General features: G+C 38.9%; 1 long non-coding RNA gene across 2 annotated transcripts in view; it reads right to left on the reverse strand.

The window, feature by feature from the left end:
- Positions 1-6,000, reverse strand: part of LOC140604667 (uncharacterized) — a 49,028-nt gene that overhangs the window by 22,155 nt on the left and 20,873 nt on the right. The window contains exons 3-4 of one of the 2 annotated variants that reach the window (XR_012007481.1): positions 3,143-3,287; positions 2,649-2,875 (exon numbers count right to left, since the gene is read on the reverse strand). This is a non-coding gene — a long non-coding RNA (uncharacterized lncRNA). The remainder of the gene's footprint in view (positions 1-2,648; positions 2,876-3,142; positions 3,288-6,000) is intronic. The other variant, XR_012007482.1, reaches the window with a different exon arrangement.

Consider the following 6,000-nt stretch of genomic DNA (forward strand, 5'->3'; position numbering starts at 1 on the left):
CGTAGGTAGAAACACATAATATTTATCCCTTTATTCTGTAGCTTATTTCACTTAGCATAATGTCTTTTGGATTCATCCATTTTGCAGCATGTGTCAAAATTTCATTCCTTTGCAAGGTTGAAGGAGATTTCACTGTAGGGATAGACCATATTCTGTTTATCCATTTATCTACTGATGGACACCCAGGCCTACCTTTCTACCTTTTGGCTACTATGAATGCTGCCGCTGTGAACACCAGTGTATAAATATCTGAGTGCCATCTATAAGAAGCCATTAGTTATTTTTACAGCCATTACTCTGTTTTGGATTTCTCACAGTTTTTCTTTGTCTGTTATATTCCCCAAGATTCTGTTAAATTCTACATGGGGTGAATAAGGTTTTGTGATTTTATTTTAAACTTTGTTTAATTTGAATTCCTGTAACTGAAAGCATTCTAGTAAACAGCAAGTGGCTACTGTGAATGTGCTCCTGTGGCCTACGAACCATCCCTGAGCCTCTCTGAGGATGTCCAAAGGACTGCTTACTAAGCTAATTGCACCATGTATCCCACAGTTATTATTTATGTAAAATAGTGGTCATTACTTATGACCTGAATTAAGGCTTCATGGATACCAATTGAACATTCCACCAGAAGGATCTGTGGCAGGAACTGGGTTATCAGCCACAACACCCAGCTCCCCTTCCTCCCTCTCTCTTCCTAGCTGGGCACATTGCTACTCAGAATAAATGACTACATTTCCCAGCCACCCTTGCAGCTGGATTGATCCATAGGCCTAAATTCTGGGCCACATGTTATAAGCAGAAGTACTGTGTGAGATTTCTGGAAATGGTGCTTAAAGTGAACAGAGTCAGCTGCAAGAAACCCCTTTTGCCCGTCTGCTTTCTCCCCTTCTTCAGGCCTCCCACTAGAACATGAAAGGCAGAACTTGACCAGTCATTAGAGTGATGAGGTGCCATTTAAAGGATGAACAATGAGCTTTTGAAAAGTAGGGCAGCCTAGGTCCCTGATGATACCCTGGAGCAGCCATAACAGTTCAGGGCTGCCTCCCTCCATTCTTCTTTATGGGATGAGAAGACACTTCTGTTTTGTTTAACGGGAGCCGTGTTTCTTTTACCCACACAGAACCTCCTCCTAAATGACATACTATTTCACAGAAAAAGAATCCACTGGAATCATTTCTGTAAGGAATGAGAGAGAGGAGAGCAAGGAAGTGAAGTGCTGATGCTGCCAGCAGTGTGTCTGTGAGGCCTCAGCAGAGAGGATACAGTGATACTCAGTAGCCATGGTTACAGTGACTACAGCTGCTATATTGGAAGTCATCTCAATAATAGGATTTATACTTAACTATGCTTAATGACTGCTGCCCAGTGAGGCAGCAAATGGTAAATATGCACACATATCACATGTTCATTTCCTAAATCTGATTTATCTTTTCTAAAGATGGGAGAATTACCATAAGGTAAAAGCCAAGTCCACCAGGAGTCCCTAAAATGCTGATCTAATCAGAAGAGTATTTCCTCAAAACACAAAAGTCTCCAACTATTTGCGGTGTCTTAAAATTCTTAAGAATGCAGTACTTGTTGACCTGATGGAAGGTGAATGTATTAGCTATATTACATGAATCATGTACATTCAGACTTAGATTGGCCAGGTGTTGAGTCCCACATGTGCTTGGCACTCTCACGTGTTCTTTAATGAACGTAATATGGTGTCTATTTCTGTGCTATGGGCAGATAACTGTTTAATGAGCTCTTCAGATGAGACCAAATTTTGTGATATTTATACCCGTGACAGTGATGAGATAACAAGCATGCCAGTGTCCTGAGTGAAGAACTGTTATGAAATACAGCCTTTAATGACTGCTGGAATAAATGTGGGTTGGTAGTTCAGACTCTGGTGCAGATGTATGTATTACTAATTTAGGCTTAGAAATATTAAATGACTAAGAAAAGTACTTAGACACATATAAATATTCATTCCTGAAATTAATCTTTCCTCCAGGGGCCTCAGGAAATCATCTTTTTTTGAGTCTCAGATTTCTTCCCTGTACCAGAATTAAGATAGACAATATGACCTCTAAGCTTCTTTTTAGGGCTAGCTTCTTATGAACATGAAGTTCCTCCTGGGAGTAACACACACAAAAAATGTAAATAAGTAAATAACTGAGTAAGTTGCATTGGTTTCTGATTTGCCAAAAGGAAAATTTTCTGAGAATAAACCAACACATGTCCCAATGTAGTTAAGTGTAAATGATTTGGATACTGAGACAAATGAACTTTTAACATTTCAAGTTACTAGTTATTTTAGACTATTAAAGTTTACAAAGTAGCAGGTTAAAACTAAAAATACATGGTACTGTCAAAATCAAAAGGGATTTGGCATTTAACTATTTGTCCTTTCTTAATACTTAATTTTTTAATATTTTTAAAATATTTTATTTATTTGAGAGAGTGAGTGAGTGAGAGTACATGAGTGGGAGGGAGGGTCAGAGGGAGAAGCAGACTCCCCGCTGAGCAGGGAGCCTGATGCAGGGACCCCATCCCAGGACCCTGAGATTGCGACTTGAGCTGAAGCCAGATGCTTAATGAACTGAGCCACCCAGGCACCCCTTTCCTAATATTTTAATAGGCATACCTGATACACATACCTGCAGATATCTGCTCTGGCTGAGAGAAACACATCCCAAGCTTATCCAATGGGGTGCATTTGTATGTGGGAAAGAAAGCGCTCACAAAGTCCTTCCACTTTGGGGTTGTTTAGATGTCTTCAATATAGTCTAAAGCTCAGGATGTGATCGCTCTGGTCAGCACCCCTAACTTGCCCAAGCTGAAGCAACCATTAGGGGTCTGGAAATTAGAAAATGTGGCTGAGAAGCTGTTGGGCAGACAGGTCAAAGGAGAATTGTTTACTTTGAAGTTTTGAGAACCTAAAGTCCTCTCACAAGACATTTTGGGGTCCCAAGGTGGCTCAGTTAAACATCTGACTTCAGCTCAGGTCATGATCTCTGGGTTCTGGGATTGAGCCCTGTGTCAGGAAGTCGGCTTGCCCCTCTGCCCATCCCCCCTCAACCCCCATTGCTCATGCTCTCTCTCTCTCTCAAACAAATAAATAAATAAAATCTTTTTTTTTTTTAAGACATACCTTGGGTATCCCTGGGTGGCTCAGTGGTTTAGCACGTGCCTTCAGCTCAGGACGTGATCCTGGAGTCCCGGGATTGAGTCCCGCATCCGGCTCCCTGTATGGAGCCTGCTTCTTCCTCTGCCTGTGTCTCTGCCTCTCTCTCTCTCTGTCTCGAATGAATGAATGAATGAATGAATGAATGAATGAATGAATGAATAAATAAATAAATAAACAAATAAATAAATAAATAAAATCTTTTAAAAAATAAAATAAAGACATACCTTAAGTTCCTGGAATTCTAAATCTCTCTGAAATCCCTTCAGTTCATCAGTAAGAACTAACCAGGCAGACATTAACACAAGTTGCAAAGTAAGAAGTGATTCCCACCAAACAGCCTGTGGCTGCTCCTCATTTAATTAATTGTTCCATATTAATCTGTACACTAACATATTATTATTTTTAAAATCATACGGACAAATTCTAGAGTCAGTAAATTATGGGAACAGAGGAAAGATCAGTGGTTGCGTGGGGTTGACCACAAAGAGTGCAGGCAGTGTGCTATGGGGTTTTAACTGTGATAGTGGCATCCATTTATCAGAATCCACTGAACTGTATACACACACACACACACACATACACACACACAAATGGGGGAGGGTAGTTTCATAAAGGAATACCTATCCATACTGTGTGAGGTACACTCTGATATTTTCCATTCTGTTTTTTTTTTTTTTCTACGCTGGTCATGATACATTACATTTATTTCATGAGCTGCTAAGGGGTCTGAATCAAATGTTTGAAAAACATTGCTTTAGGTCTTTGGATATTTTAGTGTCTCTGCTTGGAACACCTTTTCTTCTGCAGGCTAATTCTCATGTGTCTTCAAGACCCTGTTTAGAGTGCTCAGCCCTCTCTTTGCTCCCCGGATTAAGTACCCCTCTATGTTTCTGCAGCACACCAGGTAGACCTGCCATTCCCTATCACCACTGTCTCTGCATTGGTATGTTTCCCCTACTTGACTGTGAGCTTCTAGAAGACAGTGATGGAATTGCTCATATGCGAACCTACCGGGAAACAGTACCCAGTAAGAGAAGACTTTGAATGAATACTGAAATATGAATTCATCTATTCCATTCTTGAATTGGATAAATGGAAATGTCTAAAATCACAGAGCTCCCAATCCTTTTTTTTTCCCCCTCTATTTGAATGAAGCAAGCTATCTCCAGAGGTCTCTTACACATTTCTATAACAGAGCCACCCAGAAGCTTCTAGCTTTAGGCAAGAGCATTTCTCTTGCCATTATGGTTTAGAGCAGCAATTTTCAAACTTTCATTCCAAGAACTCCTCTATACTCTTAAAATGAGTGAGGGCCCCCTAAAAGTCTTGATTTATGTGAGATTTTATATATATAAAAGTGTGTGTGTGTATATATATATATATACACACTTTTAAATTTATATTTTATGTTTTATATTTTTATATAATACTTTTATATTTTATATAAATATATACACACATATGTATATATTTTATACATATATATGTATATATATACGTATATTTATATATATATTTATTACACACATCATGTAAGCCTCCGGAAACTCCACTTTACACTTGGCAGAATGAGAGTGAAAAAGGCAAAAAACATCTTACTATTATTATGAAAAGTTTGACCTCACCTCCCAACCCTGGTCTCTGAAAGGATCTCAAGGACTCCTACAGGTCCTCAGACCACAGTTTGAGAACCACCAATATAGAGTACCTAAGCCATAGATATTGTTGCTCAAGGGGAGTTCAATAAATAACACCTCTGCTTGTAGCACCTGAGCCTGGAACTGAGAGATAAGAGTATATTATGGATCAGTTTTATTACTGATAGAACTCTTGGATAATATGGCAACAATGACCTTTCTAATACTGTATCCCCAACTTACCACCTCATCATAGTGCTAAAAATGGCAGCTTTCTCCCTGTAAGAGCAGACTCCCATAAAACTTTTGGCATGGAGCAGTCTACCATGCATACACCCTGTGGACAGTGGCTCTTCCACAAACCTAATCTGAAAAGTCACTCTTCTATTTCTGAGGAGTAGAAAATAAGAAGGGCAGAGAAAAGCTGAGAATGTTGTTAGTGGAGCTCACTTCACATGGAAAGAAACATCAAGAATGAGGAATAAGTATTATTACCCTGTAATGCTGAGCATCAACTCTGTTGTATATATATTTAAAAAAGTCCTGTCTTAGCAGTGTGTCAATTTTACAAGATTTCTCTATTACTACAAAAATCCTGCCTAATCTTCTAACTTCTTTATAACATTTAATGAATGAAAGACTGAAATGTGATTTACATTCACAGAAATGGGCATCACATTTTAATACAATAACCTTTGCCTATGTTAATGTCTGCTTGGAACACCATTCGCTTTTTCTTCTCTTGGCTAATTCCTACCTTCTACAAATGCTTTCCTCACATGCTATTTTTTAAAATTATTTTTATTATTATTTTAAATCCATGTTAGAATAACGCGCCTTTTAAAAAGAACTCTAATTTAAGGAATGTCTACTTGAACACCTGCTGTTCAACAAAGGTGACTTCCGGAATAGGGGTGGATGTGGTGGTCTGTGCCTTTTTGCAAGTACCAGTTTCTCTACTAGAACTGGGCAGCATCTTGACCAAAGATCAGAACTGGATTGTTTTCCTTAGTTAGAAGTATATTGTCCCAGGCTTCCTGTTCTGCAAACACTGCGTACAAGATTAAGCAGCACTATCCCTACACAATATCCCCTGAAAATGTGTTCATTGCATAGAGATCTAAATTCTCTATGAGAATTTCTATGAGATTCTCTATGAGTCTCTGAGGAGTACAGTCAAATCTT

This window comes from Canis lupus, chromosome 15 (genome assembly GCF_048164855.1).
Source record: "Canis lupus baileyi chromosome 15, mCanLup2.hap1, whole genome shotgun sequence".
NCBI classification, from domain to species: domain Eukaryota; kingdom Metazoa; phylum Chordata; class Mammalia; order Carnivora; family Canidae; genus Canis; species Canis lupus.